Genomic DNA, 26,264 nt, shown 5'->3' with positions numbered 1-26,264 from the left:
ACTTCAATACATTACAACTTGTGTTTGATATGATTGGTGGCTCTTTGTTGGATCGTTGCACCTCCAATAGGGACATGCCCTAGGTGGTTATTTGGGGGTGTGACAGTTTGGTATCAGAGCCACTGGTTATAGTGAACTAGGTTTTAAAATGTTTTCATAAAACCAGACTATAACCGAATTGATCCAAACGATGACCATGACACTCAGCTTCAGATTGCAAGGTTCGTTCCTCATTAGTTTACACATCATATGCCTAGTAAACGTAACTATATTTATAGCATACACGATACGACATGGTAGACATCATGACACATTGATAGTGTAACATAACGCTTGCATCTAGTAAATCCTAATCTTGTTGGTAGTGCATATTTTGTGTTGAATGGGGTGGGAGAAACTTCAAACATAAGTTAAGAAGCATCGAGAGGAGCATGCAAACCGCCTTATTATCATGGGTGCACACATAATAATAACGCGTGGTGCATGTAAATCCCAATGAGGCTTAACGAGTGTAAGAGGGGTTCTTCCCTGTTTGTGTAGGAACATGGTAGTTAGTCGTCGCTAACGTGATAAACCTGAACACCTTTCTCGTTCTCGACTCCTAAATTTGTTCCCTTCCCCTATTATAGAACCATGAGTGGACGAGGAAACGGACGTGGCAACATCAACATGACTCAGGCTGAGTTGACAGACTTAATCAACACCCGTGTGGCTGAGGCTTTAGCAGCCTATCAAGCTGGTTAGCAAGTGCAACCTCAACCCAACCAGCCTGCGTGTACATTCAAAATGTTTATGGACTGTAAGCCACAGACCTTCACCGGGACCGAAGGGGCTGTGGGACTTCTGAGATGGTTCGAGAAAGCAGAGTCCGTGTTTGCTATCTGTAACTGCCCCGCTGGGGACAGGGTGAAATATGCTGCGGGTACCTTGGCGGATGGTGCCCTAACGTGGTGGAATGCCCAAGTGCAGTTGCTGGGCATTGAGGCAGCAAATGCCACAACTTGGGATGATTTTAAAGAGCTGATCAGGGAAGAGTATTGTCCTCGGGATGAGATCCAGAAGTTGGAAAACGAGTACTACGACTTGAAGATGGTTGGATCTGAAATCGAAGCGTATGTGAAGCGATCGTATAAATTGGCCGACATGTGCCAGAACTTGTCCCGGCCTATGTCCCGGAGGATTGAGCTATTCGTCAAGGGGCTGCCTTCGCGTGTAAAGAGTTTGGTCACCGCAGCCCATCTCAATGACTTGACACAAATTGTTCGTTTGACCCACAAGATTGTGGATCAAGAGGTGGAGAGTAACTCGTTACCACCGCGTGTTTCAGCCACTACTACTGCACCCACTGCCACTGCGTCCGCTAATGATAACAAGCGGAAGTGGAATGACTATGACAAAGCATCTAGCGCGGGTCAGACTCAGAAAAGGCCAGACAACAGTAGCAACCGCAGTATCAGCCAGTCGCTTTCTGTCAATCAAGGCCAGGGAAGTAGCCAAAGTCAGGGTTCGTATGCAGGGAAGAAGCTGCGATGTAACAAGTGCGGCTATCATCACTTCGGGCAGTGTGGACGAACATGTAACAGGTGTGGTAGAGCAGGCCACGAAGCCAAAGATTGTAGAGCCCCACAGCCCAGACATCAGCAACAACAGAACCAGCTGAATCAGAATCAGAACAACAACAACCAAGGAAATGGGAACAACAATGGGGGTAACAATGACGACAATGGTGCTAGGGGACGTGTCTTCGTGATCGGTCAGGGTGAGTTTCTACTTGACGACTTTTATGTTACTGTTTTATTTGGTTCGGGTGCCGATACTTGTTTCGTGTCTTTCAAAGTTAGTCAAATGCTTAATCCTACCCCAATACTTTTAAACACCAAGCACATAGTAGAACGGTAAAAGTCTAGAGGCCACACACATAGTTTAGGGTCGCAATCTTATTCTTACTAATCAGACCTTTTCTATCAACCTCATTCCTATCGTTCTACGGAATTTCGGGACGAAATTCCAAATCAACAGGGGGATGATGTGACACCCCAGGGAAACCAGGAAACCACGCAACCTAACTAGCTTCCTCAGTAACTACGTGCTAAATTTCGGGACGAAATTTCTTTCAACTTGGGGATGATGTGACAACTCGTAGTTTCGAGGTTAGAACCGTTCATTTTCAAATTTATAGATCGAACCTTTTACTTATTCTATTTGATGAGTTAATTATATTTAACTAAATTATATTTTAGGTTCATACAATTTATGCGGTTAATTAGAAACTAAAACCATATCCTGTTGAAACTGATTCGAACCGTAGCCCATGTCTCGCTAGTCGACCCAACCCACTCGCAAAACCCGAAATCTATGAAGTCCAACATAGCATGTATAATATATGTTTACATTGATATTATATTAAACACTTATATTAGTTCTTTTAATTTAATAATAATAACTTGTTAGCATACAATCTAAACTATAGAAATTGTTGGCACCATTTCTATTTGCGTTTTTTTTATATAGTGCAAACCCAAACAAACCGAACTAACCACCTTTCTCCTCTTCTCTCTCACCCTCTCGGCCCAACACCCTAGCCCCCTTCCATCCCTTGATCAGCCCATATACACACCTCCATCCATCATACGGTTTCTAGGGTACGTATTTTATGCATGATATCAAGTATCAAATCCTGATCACAACACAATTACCCCACGGCTCCACCTCCCCCTTAACCGTATAGCGGCAGCAGCCCCTCCATCGTCGCACACCACCTCTCCTCCCTCGATACCCCGGTCGGCGAACAAACACCCAAGAAGTCTCGCACTCGGTAACGATGCTCCGCCTCATAGCTATATATTATTTACGTGTACATATGTGCAAGTTTTGGCTGCCGTAAACGGGTATGGGATTTAGGGTATTGGGTTGGGTTACGTAAGTCTGTACATGCTGTCGATGATGAGTATGGTTGTTGCATGATCTCGTTATATTACATGATGATATAGCTGTCGAATTAATGAATATGTATATATATACGAGAACTGTTGATCGATGTAGGTGTATGATGATATAGTAAACATACATACAGATGTGTAATTGATAGAACTATAGTCTCACATGATAGTCTTAAAGGTTAAATGGTTATGAGCAATCAATACAATATATGTGTAACTGTTATCTTGTATAACATGAATGCATACACGTACCGTTGTGTTAGTATGGACTTGAAGACTTGCGAGTTTGTGTAGGTGATGCTAGGCTTCCATGAAACATACAACTTAATATGCATAGAATACAACCTGGTTAAGCATGTATGAGTGTTAATATGGAAGATAGCATGTATGAAGACCTCTGTTAGATAACTTAAACGATTGTGTGAATAATGAAAAGGATGATGACGACTTATGTCGATCTCTGTTAACGGTTTAAAATGAACAGTAATAATGTTGGATTTACATGCGTATCCCTTTTGTTTAAAATGATAAAAATGATGATGTTCGGATCCGTTAAATATACATGCTGAAGTGATTAGCATAATGTTGGATTCTTAACTGTTAGCAATAATAATGATGTAATAAAAATGTTTGAATGTATAGTTGAATAATTGAAATATGATCTGTCATTGGGAAAGCTTGAGGATAGCCTTCCATGGAGTGTACATATATATATGCATAGGGTGCAACCTAGTGGTTCACACACCACAAAAAGTAGAAAACATGATAACAGGGACTATTATTGTCGAAATATGCACAGCCATGTGGTCCCACCTTCTCTTGAACTATGGGATTTTGGCACACAAATTATTAAGAATCAATCACACATATATGAACATGAACCGTATATTATCTGAACGCACAGTAAAGGCCTGGCCCCACCACTATTGATCACACAAGCCATTTGTTGGGCTGCACAACCTGGGCCAGGGTATTAGTCATGCGCTATTTGATGGTAATTTAAATCACCAAACATTCACACACTATTATGTCATATCCTTCACAGAATCTAGTCGCACACTTATAAATAATCGTAGTCACACACTATTTGGCTGTAAATTACTCGCTGTATACATACTACTTGAAATACGTGATTACTTGCTACGTGTTTGAAATGCTTGTTATATGTGGATTACTTGCACACGGTCCTAACAAGGGGTAACCATTATAGGACGTGGTTGACCAGTTTAATAACTAAAACAAGTGAAATATTCTGCCGAGCAAATCAAGGTGAGTTCATTGCATTTTCTCAAGCATGCGTCCCGGTGGTTTGGGACAACTGGTAAACATTTGGAAGGGAAACATTGGGTAAATAACTTAATCGGTTTTGGTTATTGCCTGGAGGGCAATGGGGGTGATTAGTTGATAGCGCTATTAGGTGGGAAACCTCACACCGGGCCGTAAGGACGGGCGTGAACTAATTATCTGGGTATGGCTATGGTTGTTAGAGGCACACTCCTCGGATACATATGGGCACTCTCCCTAGGGTATCTAACGAAGGCAACATAGCAATCGGTCGTTAAGGGGTACCCACTCCCCGGATACACATGGGCACATTCCCTAGGGTATCTAGCATGAGCAACATTGTATCACAGCTTTAAATCGCATTAACATACATATGGTAACATAACTTGTTAACAAAACCTTGAACTCACCAGCGTTGTCTGACACACTTGTTTACATGCTTGTAGGTACTTATTGAAGGAACTTGGGAGCTTGCCGTCTGATGCTGCTGGAGTGGTTGTGGTCATGATAAACAATTACATTGATTTGGTTTCGATACATTTACACACTTATACAATTATGCTTCCGCTCAATACTTTGGTTTTGGTTTAACTTTTCAAACGATACATTTCTTTCAGTTGGGTATTTCAATACATTACAACTTGTGTTTGATATGATTGGTGGCTCTTTGTTGGATCGTTGCACCTCCAATAGGGACATGCCCTAGGTGGTTATTTGGGGGTGTGACAGTCCGGGATGAGGACGTCTCCAAGACAGCATTCAGAACTCGTACGGCCATTACAAGTTTCTTGTCATGCCATTCGGGCTTACGAACGCGCCTGCAGTCTTCATGGATCTTATGAACAGGGTGTGCAAACCCTATCTTGACAAATTTGTCATTGTCTTCATCGACGACATTCTGATCTACTCCAAGAGTCAGGAGGAACACGAGCAGCACTTACGTCTTATCTTGGAACTTCTTCGAAAGGAACAACTATACGCAAAGTTTTCAAAATGCGACTTCTGGCTTCGTGAAGTCCACTTCTTAGGCCATGTGGTGAATCGGGATGGGATTCATGTCGATCCATCCAAAGTAGATTCGATCAGGAACTGGCCTGCACCGCGTACACCAACGGAAATACGCCAATTCTTGGGTTTGGCGGGTTACTACAGGCGATTCATCACAGACTTTTCGAAGATCGCACAGCCGCTTACGCTACTGACACAGAAAGGTGTCACCTACCGTTGGGGAGATTCCCAGGAAACCGCTTTTCAGTACCTGAAGGATAGGCTATGCAGCGCACCTATTCTCTCATTGCCAGAAGGCACGGATGATTTTGTGGTATATTGTGACGCATCGATACAGGGGCTTGGTTGTGTATTGATGCAGCGGGATAAAGTTATTGCCTACGCTTCGCGTCAACTCAAGGTTCATGAACGGAACTACACGACGCACGATTTAGAGCTGGGAGCTGTTGTTTTCGCGCTCAAGATATGGCGACACTACCTGTACGGTACCAAGTGCACTATCTACACCGATCACAGGAGTCTCGAGCATATCTTCAAGCAGAAGGAATTGAACATGCGTCAACGACGATGGGTCGAGCTACTTAACGATTATGAATGCGCTATCAAGTACCATCCAGGCAAAGCCAATGTTGTGGCAGACGCTCTCAGTCGAAAGGATACTTTACCTAGGCGTGTACGAGCTTTGCAGCTCACTATTCAGTCTGATCTTCCTGCACAAATACGAGATGCTCAGGTGGAAGCATTGAAACCAGAAATCGTCAAAGCTGAAGCCTTGCGCGGCTCAAGGCAACGATTAGAACAAAAGGAAGACGGTGCTTACTATGTAACGGGGTGTATTTGGGTACCACTATACGGCGGTTTACGAGAACTTGTGATGGATGAAGCGCACAAGTCTCGCCACTCGGTACATCCAGGTTCAGATAAGATGTACCACGATCTTAAAACAACATATTGGACGTAAATGCCAGTCACCTCTCTGTTGGGCAGAGGTGGGGGATAGTCCGATTACAGGTCCAGAAATGGTAGTTGACGCTACTGAACGAATTGCACAGATACGACAACACATGGCGGCAGCTCGCGATCGCCAGAAAAGCTACGCTGATCTACGCAGAAAACCGCTCGAGTTCCAAGTTGGGGATCGAGTGCTACTCAAAGTCTCACCCTGGAAGGGTGTGGTTCGATTTGGTAAACGAGGCAAGCTCAATCCACGGTGTGTTGGACCGTTCGAAATCACTGAAAGAATAGGCAAAGTAGCCTACAGACTAAACCTACCAGCTGAACTCGGTGCAGTTCACAACGTATTCCATGTGTCGAATCTGAAGAAGTGCTTGTCAGATGAGACCCTCATAGTTCCTTTTAAGGAACTCACTATCGACGAGCGGTTGCAGTTCGTCGAGGAACTAGTTGAAATCATGGACCGGGATGTTAAGGTCCTCAAAAGCAAGAGAATCCCTCTTGTTCGAGTTCGCTGGAACTCCCGGCGTGGTGGCCCAGAGTACACCTGGGAACGCGAAGACCAAATGAAAGAAAAGCACCCCCAGTCATTCGAAACCAATGCAACTACTACTGAGACTGAAGCTACTACTGCAGAATTTCGGGACGAAATTCCAAATCAACGGGGGGATGATGTGACACCCCAGGAAAACCAGTAAACGATACAACTTACCTAGCTTCCTCAGTAACCGCATGCTAAATTTCGGGACAAAATTTCTTTCAAGTTGGGGATAATGTGACAACTCGTGTATTCAAAGTCTTTTCGCGACACGTTACTTAATTACAGTCGTGTTTTATTACTTGCTTGCATTGTAACTTGTTTCATTTGATAGATGAGAGGGCATTAAACTATAGTTGAATGAAATATGTACTTGTTGATATTTGTGGTAGTGAGTAAAAGTTATAAATATTATTATTACATATATCGTATTAGTAATATGTATTGTGTAATTAGTAAAACTTGGAGTGGAACCCTCCCCCACACGAAAGCACCCACCCAACGAATATTCCCAGTTCTTGTCACCTTCATTGTTTTCGTCGAGGTATGGGCTTTGGCCCAAGGGTGTTCGACTGGCCCAACTTTGTGTTTACGTTATAACTTCTAGATTAGTTTGATACGTCATTTTTGTGAACCCTAGAACATCTGTTTTTCTTTCTGCGACGGCAATATAGAGATCTAGAAGCCTCTTCCATCGATAGATTGGTTGTCTCTCCTCTTTGGGTTAGTGTGTAACTACTGATTATTATTTGATTGAATGCATCATGAACTAATTGCTTATTACCATGTATTAACTGTTAGTGTGTAATAATGGTGGTCATATGAATTCGCGAGTAAATGATTAGATCTGCATGATTGTTTCATTTGTGGGTAGCATGTGAATTAAGATTCCCAGGACTGATTGTTCGATTTAAATCTATTGTATGAACAAGTCGTCCATATTATAACTGTGATTATTTTATGAATGTAAGACTGGATGATCATGATCGTTGTATATGAATATGTATTGTCTACAAAAGTATATTATCGGTGTGTATTAGTCAAACCCTTATTTGGTCCAATCATGCTATTTCATCTAATACTTGTGTCGGCTGACTTCATGAGCTAAAAACAATTGATGGATGCTGATTCATTTGAGTTTCGGCTGACATGATTAGTGTTGGTCCAATAAAAAAAAATAGAGCACACTTAAATACTCAATCATATCAAAAGTAGATTGTGCAGTGCATACAAATTAGTGATGGTCGGCTAGGTTATGATGAACCGACCCACTCTTAAAATCGGTCCAATAGCATGAAACTATCACTTATATCATTATAAAATGATGGTGGGTGGAATGATAACACTACTAAAATGGCGGCTTAGTAAAAGGTGCAGGCACAAATCACTAGCATACATGGGGATGTGTTGTGTAAATAAGAAATCCTTTTTGTCAAAGAAAGTTCATGAACTTATTATGATTGGTGGGGATGGGCGGCTAAATGAATATCATTGGCTGATTGTGTCGGTCAAGTGGAACTTTAAGTCAACCGAGTTTTTATACATATGCTTATTAGGCCGAGTTTTTTTTATATATACACAAGGAATCCGACTTTTAGAATAAAGAAAAGGTCCGACCTTTTAAAGATGTAAGGGTCCGGATTTTAATATCTTGAAGGGTCCGCACTTTATCTTATGCTAGTGTCCGAGTTCTAATGCCCAAGCCCCTTGTCCGAACTCTTAAACAACCATGTAGAGTCCGAGTTTTGTAAGGACTCAAGTTCGACTTTCGTAAACATATGAATGTTGTCCGAACTTGTGCCTAGGGACCCTTTGTCCGACTTTTATGAAGGGGAACCCCCCCCCCACTTGTCCAAGTTTTGTTGTAGAATAGGATGGTCCGACCTTTCATGATTATACATGTCCGAGCTTTTGCTTGTGATAAGTGTTGGCCCGAGTTTCGTTATCTGTTAAGTGATTTACCCTGTTAACTGTTAAGTGCTTAACTGTGAGTTCTGTTCTGTATGTCAGGTATGTGGTATGTAATTGAGTTGTGTTAACAGTGTATGTAAGCTCTGTGTGTGCGGTAACCCTAATAGTTCTGATTTACTCTGTCGTATGATGTATTATTTGATGAACGTGAAATAGTTGTTATGTGCTACATGGCGATGATTTCTTAAACACTTCGTGACTTAAACGACATGCAACTGATTTATTATACATGCATACTATAGGACGTGATTGATTATTCGTGAGCACATAGTTAGCATACCGAGCAAACCAATGTGAGTTCACACAGCCAAGGCATGGGGTTCCCAGGGTGGGAATGGATTTTGGATTATTTATTCGTACTTACTCAGATGATAGAATGTAATGATATGGTCCTTAGGGTGAGGAAGGGTAATGATGAGATACGACCTAGACTAGTATACTAATTGAACTGATCTTCGCACACACGCCAGGGGTTGGCCGCGATATTATGACTGATCTTCGCACACATGCCTTGGAAAGGCCGCGAACTATATACTAAAACTTCGCACACATGCCAGGGTGGCCGCGATACAAATATACATAGTCTAGAATACTTGAGAACTTTCCCTAATCTTCGCATACATGCCTAGAGGGCTGCGATACGAACTATTACGATACATGACTTAATGAACGAACACAAGGCTTACCATACTATTACAATTACTAAACTATAAACTGTGAACTCGCTCAACTAGTTGTTGATCCTCTGTTACATGCCTTGCAGGTCGTTAGATACATGGAGCTTGCACAGGGAGGAGCTGGTCGTTGTGGGCTTGGATCGTGATTATCTTGTTAAACACTTATGATATTTGATACTTATTTACGATGGGTTTTTTTTATACGCTTCCGCTAAACAATGATAACTTACTTATGATTTGGAACACCTTTCATATGGATTTGATTTGGTTTAAATGACAATTACTTTTACTATATGTATCGTTCTATATGATTGGTGGCTTGATCCTGGTCAGTCACGCTCCCAAGCGGTGATACTCCGCAGATGGGTTTTGGGGGTGTGACAACAGTTGTCATTCCTGCTGACGAAGTTCATATCGACGAAACGCTCCACTTTGTTGAAGAACCAGTTGAGGTTACTGATTGGAAGATTAACAAAACACGCAGGAGTAGTGTCAAGCTCGTCAAAGATCGATGGAATGCAAGACATGGTCCAGAATTCACGTGGGAACATGAGGATCGTATGAAAGAGAAGTACCCCCATTTATTTCCCAAGACCCCTACAACTAGAAGCAGAGCCTAAAATTTCGGGACGAAATTTTCTTAACGGGGGGAGAATGTGACAACCCTCACATTTACAGGTATCCGTACAATTAATTAATATTTAATTTATGCTTAATGACTGTGCTTGATTACAACTGTGATTAAACCGCTTTCTGTTTTCTGTTATATACATACACATGCATCACATTTTATATTGTCACTCTATTTATTACACACAAACATTAGTGACAAACTTGATGCACAAAAGCACAGTTAACACAGTGAGCGCATAACCGAGAGACATGCTGACAATGCCAGCACCTAGACAGACAATGTTTTTGAGGCCAGTATGAGCCAGAGATAGAATACTGCACTAGTAGGGAGTGTAGGGAAGTGAGGACCACAAAACTGCGTCACTAGGTGATAGTTATAGTGCCGGAAAGTGCCTAAAACACACTTTAAATGCAGAATCCTACACTAAATAACCAAAATCCAGCATTTAATAATGCTAGTAAAGTGCAAAAACTTGGCAAAATAGTCCTTGATACTTTCCAAAGTGTTGGGAATTAAATGTGTCACTAAAAGCATTATAAAAGACACTTTATGGATTAATTTAGCACTTTAACAGATCAACACCCAACCGAACAACCAGACTTTACCCGGAACATAAAAATATTGCCAAACACATTGTTTTTATTTTTCTGAGCTAGTTAGGGTCCCCGAACACCCTAACACACTAAATATTATATAACACACCTTCATGCACTAACTAAACATTTGAAACATAACTAGATTGTAACCTTACCATTGAAAACCAACCCCATAACCCCCCCTTGGACGACGGTCACATATGGGTGACCCACCCATTGAATTCTTTCAATATTGTATTAGGGGATGTTGGGTAATTAGAGGCATAAGATACAATGGTTAAAGGTGTATCTTGGTTTATAAATAAGCACAAGGGATATGCCTTCTCATTTCACAAACATCAAACAAGCTCTCCTCCTCTCTTCCTCTTGTGTTCGGTCGCCAACACCATACCCATCATCACCACCTTCAAGTGTTCCTTCAAGCAATCCACACTCATCCAAAGGTGCAAGAGACCCTACAAGTAAGCTTGATGTGTTCGGAAGCTCAAGGACCACTCTCGTTTTCTTTTATCCATCACTTTTACGCTCTAGAACTCCCCTAGCCTTGTGCTAGTAGTAAGTTCCTTAGATCTTCATACTCTTCATATTTTTGTTGGTTAATAGTGAAAGGAATGGTGAAATGATAAGAACTCTAAAGAACATAATCAAAGTCTTGAACAAAAACTAACAAAGTGATGAAGTAGTGTTAAAGTAATGATGAAATCATGTTGTTCTTATGTTGTTATGCTTGTTGAATGTTGTTTGTTAGATAAAATGATATGGTTCATCACATGGACTTGCTAGATCATGTTTAAAGACATGAACAAGCAAGATGTGAAGGTTAAAGATGTGTAGGATGATGAAACCATCCACACATAAACTATGAACTTGATTAAATACATGTTTTCTTGAAAAATAAAGATCAAAATGGGTTGTAATCTTGTAGATCTAAAGATCCCAGAGTGGTTTTTCGAAAGAACCAAGTGAAAAATATTAGTTTTGTTAAAACTTGGATCTTACATAAATTAATCGTATTTTTAGTGAATAAACAAGTGTCAGAACACTTGTGTAAAAAGGAAATTTCACCAAGAAATATTTTTAGAAAATATGACTAGAAGTTGTAAAAGTTCAAACTCTTTAAAAATAAAGTTTTTAAAGAACCAATCACATTTTAAAAGCTAACAAGGCTTACTAAGTATACTAGTAGGTTACTACATGTTTTTATAAATTTTTCAAGTTCATAAGTTCATAGTTCATGCTTATTTTTGTCAAGATTGGTGATTAGAGATTTTATATTGTTGATTGATAATTGTTTGAATGATTTTACAAAAGAAAATGATATGCTAGTAAGCATGGACGCCTCCATTTACAAAGGAAACTCTGGCGAAATTTTTCTAGAATTTCTAACTTAGAAATATTTTTCTAACAAGTGTTACAAATATATATTTTTAACTTGGTTTTCCGAAATAAACTTCGCCATGATTTTTATTACAAAAATACTAAGTGCCGGAGGTTGATTTTCGTAAAAAAAAATTGATAAATATATATATATATATATATATATATATATATATATAGAATATATATTTTATACTAAAACGCTTGTGTGATTGTTTGATATTCTGTGCACTAGATATATTATTTTTAGGTTAAAAATAATATAACTTATAACGCCATGATGTTATGACTCCAAAATTCTTACGAAATAAATATTTAAGTCAAGCAATTATTATTGCGATACGAAACGTTAAAACGTAACTTATGTATATTTCAGAGAAATACTATTATACGTATATTTTGGTAAAGTATTATTTTGGAAAGTTTATGAAGTAAAATATAATATTTTTGGGAAAAATATGTATATTTTGGAATTACGATGTTTTAGACAAGTAAATTAAATATATTTTCTAAGTGGGACTTAAAATATGTTTTTCGGAATTACAAGTGTACATGTATAAATACCCCCATCCTTGGGAAGAAAATACTCTTATAAAATACTTAAGAAGTGTGGATGCAAAATATTTACCTAACTATTTTTCCTAAAAACAAGAGTTAAGTTAAAATAATTAATATTATTTTAACAAGTATAATATCAAGGTAACGCAACTCAAAACACTAAACACTAAGCCAAGGCACGGCCCGTTCGTCTAATAGACATTAGTACGTGTAGGTCATCACGCATCAGTTCGAGTTTGAGATTGACGTTACAGAATACACACTTCTGTGAGTTCATGTCCCCCTTTTCTCTTTACTGTTTTCAGTTTTATACTTCGGGGGTGAAATACATGCGACAATTATTACAAACATTTATTTACATGGTATGGTTAGCGTAGGGAGGGTTTATACTACTAGATCATGTGAGGGGTGGGTACAACACTTGTGGCCATTAATCCTCGTTGTTAGGACCGAGGGACACAAGAGTGATAGATCTATTTGGGTGTAGCGAGCCCACACCCGTGAGGCCGGGGCGGCCCATAGAGGTGACTGTGTCTTACCGCCGAAGCCCGGTAACAAATTTGCTAGGTTTGAGTTTCCCTGCACCTTCTCACACATACCAGTGGCTTTGCAACCCATTGGTGTTCTCTTTTTCCTTATTGATACATACCAGGGACTTTTATTTATACATAAAAAGGTTTATACATACTCACTTTTACATGAACTCGCTGAACTTTTTGTTGATTTTTCAAACTACATGTATTTCAGGAAATTAGTGGATCTGGTAAGGTATGCAATCACGTCAAGCTGCGTAGGGGAATAATGATGTCATCCGGGTTTAGGAAGTGTGACCCTTGCCTGGACGGGTTACAAGTCTTACACCATGTTTTCATTTAAGTCTTTTGTCATGTCGTATGAATATGTTTTTAATTATGTCATGGTTGTATGTTGGTTTTATGTGTCGACTTTAAAACAATGTTGTTGTGGTAACTTTTAAAACTTAATGAATGGATGACTATCATGTGTTTTAATTCATATATCATTGTTATGATTATTGCTATGGTATTAAGAAGTCACACCAAACAAACCCACGCTTCCGCAAAAGCCAGGGTGTGACACAATACCGGCAAGCAATTCCCACCGGATGATGATAAATACATGTCGGGCAAGCAGGGTGAGGATTAGTATATGCACGCTTTGCAGGCGGTGCATAGGCAACTAGTGCTGCAGCTGGCCGGTGCTGAGGCTGCTGGTGAGCTGGTACAACTTGGAGTGGGGCAGCGGTTGTAACAGCACAGTTCTTGTTGCTGGAGTTGTTGTTGTTGTTCTTCCTCTTGCGACGAGAGGACGTTGATGATTGCGGAGCGGCGGTGGCGGATTCAGCGGTGGCAGCGGTTGTAGCTTGATGCAGATTCTTCGGAGCTTTATCCCAAAACCCAGCTTTGACTCGCTTATCATTGATTTCAGCAGCGAGTAGAAACGTCTCTTCAATCATCGTTGTCTTGGCAGCCTGGACGAAATCAGCCACACAATCCGGCAGAGCGCGAATGTATTTGTTGATGGTGATTTCGGGCATTTTCACCTGGTCAGGACAGATTATGCTGAGTTGCTTGAAGCGAGCAGTCAGAGTTGCGTTTTCACCATCCTTTTGCTTCAGATGCCAGAACTCGTCCTCAAGCTTTTGGAGTTCATGGGGAGGGCAGAACTCTTTCATCATTAGGTCCTTCAACTCATCCCATGACAATCCATAAGCTGCGTCATTTCCCCTCTTGTTTCTCTCGGCCATCCACCAGTCTAATGCACGGGACTGGAAGATGCCAGTGGCGTTAACAGTTCGGAGGTTGTCAGGACAGTTGCTCTGGCACAGAGTGACTTCGATCGAATCGAACCATTGAAACATGGCCATAGGACCATCTTCGCTGGTAAACTCTTTCGGACCACAAGCTTTGAACTGCTTAAAGCTAAAGGCAGACTTTGGAGAATCTGTTCGAGACTCTTCTGACGACTTGCTAGCGTTCTCGTTCAATTCACTGACGATCTGGGGGATGACTTTAGATATTTGAGTAGCGACGAGAGAGGCGAGTTGCTTGTCAGCTTGCTTTTGTTTCATAGCGCGAGAGTGAAGTGATCCAGTTGGTGACATTATCTGCAACAGACATCGCCATGGGACTCAATCACTATTTAATCGAACCTCAACTCATACGTACTACTATCAAAGCTCAGGAGCACGATCATGTAACACGTAATCACATAGGCACATAAACACAGATTCACATAAGCACATAAACACGTAACGCACGTATGGCACATAGGAGCACATAGAAGCACATAGAAGCACATAGAAGCAGTCAAGATACATAAACCTATCATTCAAGGTTCGCGCGTGTTCGCGATTAGCGAGTACACAGCGGGTAGTATAGCATGCGATTATTCATCCATAACGATTTGTTAGCGATTTGAGGTAGATGTGTAGTGCGAGTTGTGTGTGTCGATCAAAGCGAGAAGCGAAATACGTATAAATCACCAAAAATCGAAACATGTAAACAAATAAATCACATAAAACACATAAAATCCACTTAAAAGCGACAAATACCAGAGTCGGCAGTTGCGAGCTCAGAATCGAAACACATAAAAATCAAGGATAGATTGTCTGCGGCTGTTAGACGTTGACTACCCAAAGTGATTCGACTATTCACAAGTACTTTTAGTACACACTTTGGCTTTCGGGACTGTACTCTCGCCTTGATTTGGGCGATCGGCACGCATCCTTCGAGTTACAGTGTGACTTCAAGTCGTTGGAGTCCGTCGAGGCTTTAGTGAGAGTTTTGTAAAAATAAAAATAAGAACGGAACACGTCGTCAAGATTCGGGTTTCACCCCTAACTTAACAGCTCAGTCCCTGTTTTTGATAAAATAGAGAAGAAAATATGCGTTAAAGTACGGATTTCACTCCTGATTCAACGCAAATTCTCCTGTTTATAGATAAAATGCAGGTCGAACAAGCGATTTAGTCGAGAGTTTGTGGTTTTCACACCTAATCTCGACCTAATCACTCGTTCTTTTTCGAAAATTAGGATGCAGTGATAGTGTAGTGTAAGCGAGAATAGTGAGATATAGCAAGTAAGCTCGTACAAACCCCTACAGGGTATGCACAAGTCGGTCTGTTGGGTCTTAACTATAGACTAGGTCGTTTCTAAGACATCGACTAGGACTAGGTCGAGTCTTGCCTAATTCCCTATAGTTATGGCTCTGATACCAATCTGTCACACCCCGACCGAAGGCGGAAACTTCGGGGCATGGCACTGAGAGAACAGATTGTCGAGAGAAATTCAAAAACGACTAAATTACCAAATAGTTAATATTATGTCCCATACCATAACCCATTCAGGTAATCTAATTATTACAGACATCGATATTCTCCAAACAAAAACATGTTCGGCAACTCAGATTTTAAATAAAATAAATTGTCTTTGTTTCTAGACTCCATCCTACTTGATTCCACAAAAGCAGGAAATACACAGCGTCCCAGCAGATAGCATCCTAAACACCTGTCACATAGGTTAAAGTAAAGGTCAATACACATAGTGTAAAGGTGAGCATACAAGTTTGATATAGCATAATAGAGTTCGAAATCGTTTACGCATAACCAGCATGAAACATGTATAAAGTGAAGGCAAGTAGGTTATCGACAGAGAAATATGCACAGATTTGACTGCGAGTTGTAGAATGCGTAACACATGTCCCCACTGGGACACGTGAAGTAAAGCCCTTAACAACCCCTGTCCATGACAGATGTTGAGTCCAAACTATAGTACTATCGTTGCAAAGGTGTCAGGCAACAATCACTGTGTTAACATAACATACAAGCATTCATCGAAAACACGTAACATGCAATATCGGTTAGCGTATAAATAGTGTTTGCGTTGTGTGTAGTTTGTGATTTGAATATAGATAATGTATGTAACACCCAAAAGTGCGTAAAGCAAAAAGGGATCGAGTATACTCACAGATTGTGTTTAACAAGTAAACACGCTCTTGGATTGAAGGGAGCGCTGAGAGAGATTAGCCTGAACAGTTAACGATAGCATAAACGATAAGCGGCGCGTAAAATGGTGCAAAGGTACCAAGGTACCAAGTGTCGAGTGGTAATCCGATCAGATGGCAATCCGACCGGATGGCCAGTCGATCGGGTGGCAATCCGTTTGGATGGTTCCGATCGGATGGCCATTCGATTGGATTGCCACATCGTTTGGTAAGGATATGTTTGTGTATGATGGTTTGCCTTTTGAAGTTTTCGTTGTAGTAATTTGAAAACAGAGAAGTATCTCTACCCTTCAGGTCGTTCGATCAGGTGACGATCCGATTAGTAGGACACTTAGTGAGAACAAGTTCACAGCAGTTTGTCACTCGATCGGATTGCAATCCAATCGGGAGGCAATTCGTAGTCATTGAACATGTTGAAAATTGTTAAGTGTTAAAGTTCAAAACATCACATGGTCGGATGGTCGTTCGATCGGATGGCATTCCGATCGGACGGCAATCCGTTCGACGTTCAAACTTTTGAAGAGTTGAAGCATAGTTTAAGTGTGGGGCCAAGTGCAAGCCGATCGAACGGCTGTCCGATCGGGTGGTAATCCGACCGGATGGCAATCCGATCGGACGGCAATCCGTCCCGGCGGCCTGATCGTCTTGACACTTGTTGGTTTTGAAAGTTTTGCGGTTTTCTCGAGACGGTGTGACAACGTGCCAAATAACAGAACCCTATCAACACCCACGTGACCCGATCGGGCAGGAATCACCCTAGTCCGGTCGGTCTGCTGTTTGAGACGGTGGTTCGTGTTTAACCCGAGATTGGTTGTCTCATTGATAGAACACAGATCATGAATCGACACAACACTAAGAAGGCGTAGAAGATCAGAACGAGCTCCGGCTCTATCGGTTTAGAGTGCATTAAGTGTAAAATAGTTGAAAGAAAGTTGTTCATTCATGTGGAAACTGTTCAGATCTAAGTTGTTCATTCATGTGGAAACTGTTCAGATCTAAGTTGTCCATGGTGGATTGAAGCCAAAACATGAAGTTCATAAGAACACCATGATGACATCACCCTAGAAGACCTCAAATCCACTGATTTCACGGTTGAAAGTTAAGATTCAAAAGATAGGATGGCGAAGGAGTGCGTGTTGATCAAGAAAGTACAAGATTTAGGTTGAAAACTTACAAGAATCGCGAGAAATCGAGAGAAAGAAGCATGAGAGTGCGGCTGGGTCGAGTGAGAGTTGTCACATCACAAATGATGTGACAGGTTGGTATTTATAGGGTTTCCCTAAAAGGAAAGTGTACATGGATCGAGTGGGTCACCGATCGGGTGGCTGTCCGATCGGGTGGCAATCCGATTGGATGGCCATCCGATCGAGTTGTCACTCGATCGAGTGGCTCCAACGGTTTGAGTTTCGGCATTTCGTTTCGTACATTGAGTTTTGCGATGCGTTTAAGCGAGTGATGCGATTAATCCCAACGACTATATCTAACATACAATCACTATAATTAACTTGCGTTTAGTGTCCGCGATTCGATTACGATAGAGTTTCGATTGCATTTTGATTATTCACCATAATATAAACATAAGTAAACATGCATAACTAACACATAAATAGCACACACACGTAAATCAATATCCAGAACGCATAATTCGGGTTGCGGATGCGATTGCGATGCGATAAGCAATAAAACATGCGATAAACAGCGATAAACCTCGATTATTACAAGTACTCCACATAATACAACTAATGCGATAAAATAAATAGATTATCTACAAGTCAAAGAAGTCAAAACAGTAGTTGAGCAAGGAGTGACAGATCGCAATTAGCAATCTTTTCTTCCTTTGACTTCAATCTTGACTTTGACTTTGACTTCTGAAACACGGGGTGTTACAGCCTCTCCCACTTAAGGGAATTTCGTCCCGAAATTGGGCTTTAGCCATAACAAACAACTGCGGGTACTTCGCCTTCATGTCGCTTTCAAGTTCCCAAGTGAACTCTGGGCCTCGTTTGCCTTCCCATCGAACCTTCACAATGGGAATGCGCGAGCGTCTGAGCTGTTTGGTTTGTCGGTCCATGATCTCGACAGGCTTCTCCATGAAGTGTAGTGTTTCGTTTACTTGAAGATCTTCAAGCGGTACGTATAAATCATGCTCAGCCAGACACTTTCTGAGGATCGACACATGGAAAGTCGGGTAAACGTTGTTAAGTTCCTCCGGTAGTTCGAGTCTTTAGGCCACTTTTCCGATCCATTCCAGAATCTTAAAGGGTTCCACATATCGAGGCGCGAGCTTTCCTTTCTTGTCGAATCTGACCACACCCTTCCAAGGTGATACCTTTAGGAGTACGTGGTCGCCAACGTCAAATTCAAGAGGCTTGCGTCGTCTATCGCGTAACTTTTCTGACGACTCCGAGCTTTCAGCAGGTTGTCTTGAATCTGGAGGATTTTCTCAGTTGTTTCTTGCAGTAGCTCAGGACCGGTTATTTGCGAATCTCCGATCTCATGCCACAAAATTGGCGATCAACAATTTCTTCTATACAATGCCTCAAACGGTGTCATTTGTATACTAGAATTAACTGTTATTGTACGAGAATTCGACTAAAGGCAAGTATGTGTCCCAATTACCACCGAAATCTATGACACACGAACAGAGCATGTCTTCAAGGGTATGAATCGTTCTTTCAGTCTGACCGTCGGTTTGGGGATGAAATACGGTACTTAGGTTAAGCGTAGTACCGAGAGCAGATTGAAACGTTTCCCAAAGACGCGAGGCAAACCGACCATCGCGGTCAGAGATGATGTCGCGAGGCGTCCCAAGTCGACTAATGACCTCGTTGGTGTAGATTCGAGCTAATTTTTCTACCTTGTAGTCTTCTCGAATTGGCATGAAGTGAGCATATTTAGTCAAGCGGTCAACGACAACCCAGATGCTGTCGTGACCTGATGGCGTGCGCGGAAGTTTCGTTATAAAGTCCATAGCTATACTCTCCCATTTCCACATGGGAATCTCGGGTTGGACGAGTACTTGTAGCGAAGGTCCTGGTACATTTTATCGGCACCAGGATGAATAGAATATCGAGACTTATGGGCTTCGTCCATTAGAATCTGGCGTAAATCGGTCCGCTTAGGGATCCAGATTCGGTCCAGATAATGGAATATCCCATTCGATTTATTCACTAGCTGGGCTCCATCGCTGAGAATCCATTCCTTTTTCAAAGTGCGCTCGGTAAAGCAAGCATGTTGGGCTTCGCGGATGAGAGATTCGATATGATTCTGGGATTGAATATTACGAGCACTATGCAAATAGCTTCATCTGCTGAGGGCGTCGGCAATGACATTTGCTTTGCCAGGATGGTAACGAATCTCACAGTCGTAATCGTTGAGAAGTTCTACCCATCGGCGTTGACGCATACTCAGTTCCTTTTGGCTGAAGATATGTTGCAGGCTCCTATGGTAGGTGAAGACCGTATACTTTGTACCATACAGGTAGTGTCGCCAAATCTTCAACGCAAAAACAACTACGCCTAGCTCGAGGTCATGGGTCGTATAGTTCTTCTCGTGGATCTTGAGCTGACGAGACGCGTAAGCGATAACCTTGTCCTGTTGCATGAGAACACAACCAAGACCAAGGTTCAAGGCATCACAATAGACAACAAAGTCATCGTTTCCGTCGGGTAAAGCAAGGACGAGAGCATTGCAAAGCATGTGCTTGGGAGTTTGAAAGGCAGTCTCTTGTCCAGTTCCCCAAACAAAATGTCTGTCTTTATGCGTGAGAGAAGTAAGCGGCACGCCGATTTTAGAGAATCCTTCGATAAATCGGTGATAATAGCCCGCTAGTCCGAGAAAAGAACGGACTTCAGACGGGTTCTTAGGCGTAACCCAGCTCTAAACATCTTTGATCTTCAGGGGATCGACATGAATACCTTGACTATTGACAATGTGACCGAGGAATTGAACCTCCTCTAGCCAAAATTCGCACTTGGAGAACTTGGCATAGAGTTGATTCCCTTGGAGTAGCTCGAGAACCAAACGTAGATGCTGCGCGTGTTCGGCTTTCGACTTGGAATAGATCAGGATATCATCGATGAACACGATGACGAAGCGGTCAAGAAATGGTTTACACACGCGATTCATCAGATCCATGAAAACCGCGGGTGCGTTGGTTAAACCAAAAGGCATAACAACGAACTCATAGTGGCCGTATCGAGTGCGAAAAGCAGTTTTTGGTATATCCTCCTCTTGGATGCGTAATTGGTGATAGCCTGAGCGTAGATAGATCTTTGAGAAACACATAGCACCTTGTAATTGATCAAACAAATCATCGATTCGAGGCAGGGGATAGCGATTCTTGATGGTCAACTTATTCAATTCCCTGTAGTCGATGCACATCCGGAACGACCCATCCTTCTTTTTGACGAAAAGGACTGGTGTGCCCCATGGAGAGGTGCTAGGGCCAATGAAGCCTTTATCAAGCAATTCCTGGAGCTGACTCGAGAGTTTGCGCATTTCGGAGGGAGCGAGGCGATAAGGCGCTTTAGCAACAGGATTGGCTCCAGGAATGAGATCAATGCGAAAGTCGATATCACGACTTGGAGGAAGACCTGGAAGTTCATCGGGGAATACTTGAGGAAATTCGCAAACCACGGGAACATCGTTCATTCCAGGGTTACCTTTCTTTTCCTTCTCTGCTACTACGATGTTGGCCAAGAAAGCTCTGTACTCCTTGCGGAGATACTTGCTAGCTTGGATACATGACATGAGCATGAGACCCTTCGACGCAGTTTCACCATAAACACATAATAAATCACTATTAGCGAGCGAAAAGCGAATCATCTTATCGAAACACACAACTTCAGCATGATTTTCATGAAGAAAATCCATGCCTACTATGATGTCAAAACTACTGAGCTGCATCGGAATAAGGTCGATAGGAAAGATGTGATTGTTGAGTTCAACAGTACAATAACAAAGAACAGAATTAACGGCGACGGTTCTTCTGGTGGCAACTTCAACATCGAATGACGAAGGGAGATGGGCGCGCTTGCGATTAAGGAGCTTTTCGAATTCCAACGACACAAAACAGTTATCGGCTCCAGTTTCAAATAAACACAAAGCATATATACCATTCACAAGGAACGTACCATTAACCACATTGTTGTCGGCTTGAGCTTGACGGACATTGATGTTGAAGGTGCGTCCGCGTGCTGCTTGCTGCTGCTGTTGTTGCTGTTGCTGAGGCTGCTGCTGCTGCTGCTGAGGCTCTTGCTTAACCACTCGGTTTGGGCACATGTTTGCAAAGTGGTTGAGATCACCACATGCGAAGCAAGCTCTAGCATGGACCGCGGGTGCAGGAGCCGCTTGTTGGCCTTGAGGAGCGGGAAGCAAAGCTTGATGAGCAGGAGCTGGAACTTTGACGAGATAATGACGGGTAGCTCGGAAGCCTCCCGTAAGAACGCATACTCTAAATGCGATGGAAGCACCTTAAGCTCTAAGGGTGGGGGTTGGGTGGTGTCCTCACTAATGGCTAAGACTTCGGGGATCAAAGGAATCCCCTCTTCTTCAACTTCCTCTACCCTCTTCAACTCCTCTTCTACCATCTCTCCTACCACTAAGTCCGCTCCACTAATATATTCTAAGCAATGATCGACACATGAGATAAACGAATTCAAGAAGTAGACGGAATGACAAGGACCGCTATAGTCATCCGAACCACTCGGGTGGTTAATGGAACGCTCTATCTCGAATGTGACTCTCTCCTCACCGACCCTAAGGGTGATCTTACCATCATGGATGTCTATAAGTGCTTTGGCGGTACGTAAGAATGGACGACCAAGGATAATGGGGACTCTCTCATCCGCTTCCATATCTAGAATTACGAAATCGGCGGGAAACATAAATTTGTCTACCTTGACCAACAAATTCTCAACTATGCCCCTAGGGTATTTAATGGACCGATCAGCTAATGATAATGTCATTCGGGTAGGTGCAAGCTCTCCTAGGTCTAGTTTCTCATAAGAGAAAAGGGCATCAAATTGATGCTAGCTCCTAAGTCGGCTAAAGCTCTAGTGTTGGTATTGCTACCGAATAGACAAGGAATAGTGAAAATATTGGGATCAGTAAGCTTTTCGGGAAGCTTATTTAAGACAACGGCCGAACACCCTCCATTCAACAGGACATTAGACAACTCCCCTAACTCTCTTTGCTCCTAAGAAGGTCCTTTAGAAATTTAGCATATTTAGGCATGGACTGGAGTGCCTCAATAAAAGGAAGATTAATCTTCAATTGCTTGAAGATATCTAAAAATTGACTGTATTCCCTTGAGTATTTTTTGTTCCTAAGACGTGAGGGTGTTGGTGCATACATCTGTCAACTTTGACTTGTATCGAGTCTAGTTTTAGAATGTTAAATCAGGGCACGTTGTATGAGAAAATAGGTTGATTTAGAGTTGATTTCCCACGAAATGGTGATTTCCCACGAAATGGTCGTGACATTTTCGTGGGGAATCAGAAAGTTGCACTTTCGTGGGGAATCAGAAAGTTGCACTTTCGTGGGGAATCAGCAACACTATAAATAGGCAAGTGGTTATGTCATTTCGTGGGGAATTAGAAATTGGTACCGAAGTGCTGCCGGTATTTTCTTGTAACCGTTTTCTCTGTCAAATCAATATACAAGACGTTTAAAGTGTGAATCAAGCTGTTTCCAAGTCTATACGTCTGTTTCCGCCTTTCATATAGATAAGAACTCTTCCGAACGACTCGTTCAGGTCACGATTCGATCCTACAAGTGGTATCAGAGCTCAGGAAGAAGAGTTCTTGCCATACAGTTTCAGTTTCTTTTTGAATCTGAACAAGTTTTAACGGTCAAATTCGGCTGAATTTTTCACAGATTGTATAAAATTACCTATTAATAAAGCCTTGAAAGAACCAGGACAAAATTCGAACTAAAAGTGGGTTAAAATGATGTGCGAAGTGATTCCGTTCCAATGGACATCTTTTGATTCCGCCTGAGATTGATCTGATTTCGCTCCAACTTAGTGTTTGATTTCGCTCCAAAGTAACACTGTTGTGTAATTCCGCTCCAAACTGCCTGCTGATTTCGCTCCAGTGTGGCAAAATTGAGATTCCGCTCTAAAGCTCGACTGATTCCGCTCCAACGTGTTAATTCCGCTTCTAGTTGCACTTGATTTCTCTCCAAGTCACATTCGAGATTCCGCTTGAAACCGAATTACTTGTGATTTCGCTCCAACTTGCTATTTCGCTCAAAATTGACTGGTTTTGAAAAACGTGTTATAAAATCATGGCTGAAGAATTTTACATTGCATTTGCAACACCGGTTGTTCCAGTTACTGCTGCTGAAACAGTTTATAGTGAGAATGAGACGGGTACTCATCAGAAACCACCAAAGCTGATGTACATTGAGGATTTTCAGGGATGGAAAAAACCGTTTTGAGAATTGGGTTCAAGCCTACAGATTTGATGCATGGTGTTCATTGCTAAAAGATTATGAAAGACCAAAAAATGAACGCGGGTTGGAAAAGGGTTTTAATGATTTTACGGAAGCTGACAAGTTGAAATATACAAGTGAAAAGATGATGATCAGCATTCTACAGCAAGCAGTTAAAGAAGATATCTTTGTCTTGCTTCAACATAACGGTACAACTAGATCAATTTGGGAGGCTTTGATTCAGAAATTCAGAGGGAGTGCTGATATGATCAAAAACAAAAAGGCCTTATTGAAGAAATCGTTTGACATGTTTACTGCATTTGATCATGAAACAACCAAGCAGACAATTTATAGATACTGTCATCTGGTTCTGGAAATGGGAAGATTAGACATTCAGAAAGAGGATGATGAGTGGGTCGATAAGCCGAAGCCTTGCCACAGCACAAGTGGGGAACTTATTTGATGGTTCTGAAACTTATGAGAAAATCCGAGAGTATGAATTTGGCTCAATTCATCCAGAAGATTGAAGAATAGGAGCTGGATATTCAAAAGACTGCTATCATGACAAATCCAAATGCGAAACAGGATGTTAGTTTATACTACCGAGGAAACAAGTTTGAGGCTACCCCAAGCCAGAGTCCAAAGACTAGTACTGCATTCAGTGCTGATGGTTCTGCAAGTCCAAATGCTAGCACTACAACTCAAAGTGGTGGATACACTTCATCATTCTCAAGCTTTGATCCAAACAGCAACACACCTAGCCCTCAGAAGCAAAGTTCTACAAATCTGCAGTGCAATGTGACTTTGAACATTCAGAATGGTCAAAATCTATGTCCTGAAGTGGCTAAGCAACACATGGCATTTCTTGTCGCCATGTTAGAGTCGTATGAAAGCTTGATTGCAGGAAGATTGGTAATCCGATGCTCACGAAAGAAGATTACGACCAAATCGATGCAGAAGAACTTGAATTGATGGATGTGAAGTGGTGTTTGGCTAGTGCCTGCAGAAGAGCTGAAAAATTTCAACAGATCACTGGCTGAGATGAGTTTCGAGGAATGGCTACCTCTCCACTAGGCTTTGACAAGTCAAAGGTTACCTGTTTCCGATGTAAAGGAAAAGGTCATTTTAAACGGGAGTGTAAAAACCAAGAATCAACTAGGAGTCAAGATAAGAGCAATTATTATCAGAAATCAATCTTTCATCAGATCGATCAACAACCTTAGCAAAAGGATCAGAAAACTGCTCATGGGAAAATGATCGTAGAAGCAAACAAGAAAGCTTATTATGGTATAATAGATCAAAGTGATGAGTTTGTTGCAGAGGGATTTAGCTGGGACAATTACATACCTGGTGTGACTAGACCTGATGTGGCTCTTGTTACCAGAAGTTTGGGAGAAAATGAAGATTGTCAGAAAAGAATTCCAATATTTCCAGATCTAGGAAGTGATGTTGATACTGATGATGAGGAAGAATATCTTAACAAATGTAGAAAAAGCATTGATCATGCCAGTTTTAATTTTTTCTATGCAGATAAAGTTGAGATGCTGAATCAGAAGAAAATTTCCCGTTTGAAGGGAGAGCTTGAGGCAGTAAAACTACTCGCTGATGAAAAGGCGAAGACAGAAGCTGAAGAAACAAAAGTTGAAGTTGTGACGGAAAACACAATAGAAAAGATTGTTGAAGTGGAGAAAGTGATAGAGAAAATTGTCGAAGTTGAAAAACTTGTAGAAGTTGAGAAAGTTGTTGAAAAGATCGTTGAAATAGAAAACATTGTTGAGGTCGAGAAACTTGTAGAAGTTGAGAAAGTTGTTGAAAAGAGAGTTGAAATAGAAAAGATTGTTGAGGTCGAGAAACTTGTTGAAGTTGAAAAGACTGTCGAAGTTGAAAAGATAGTTGAAAAAGTGGTTGAAGTCACTAAGCCTTGTGAGAAATGTTCAGAATCTTGCAAAGTTTGTGAAGAAAAAGACAAGAAGATTGCTGATTTGGAGAAAATGAAGGAAGATTTACTCTCTGATGTGAAGTATGTGAAAGAGTCATACGATGTGCTGAACAGGACAGTTGATAGTTTGAAAAGAATGAATTCAGAAGTTGAAAAAGCAAATGACAAAATGAGTGCAACTTTGATGACAAAGCAAAGCGTGATAAATGATTATATTGAAGATTGTGCTAAGCTGAAGAAGGAGCTGGAAATTGAGAAGATTGAAAGTGAAAGGATTAAACGATTACTATTGAGTTATACTACTTGTGATTATCTGATTGATTGTGTTTA

Source organism: Helianthus annuus, chromosome 2 (assembly GCF_002127325.2).
Source record: "Helianthus annuus cultivar XRQ/B chromosome 2, HanXRQr2.0-SUNRISE, whole genome shotgun sequence".
Classification (NCBI taxonomy): Eukaryota; Viridiplantae; Streptophyta; class Magnoliopsida; order Asterales; family Asteraceae; genus Helianthus; species Helianthus annuus.
This window is presented reverse-complemented; position numbering follows the sequence as displayed.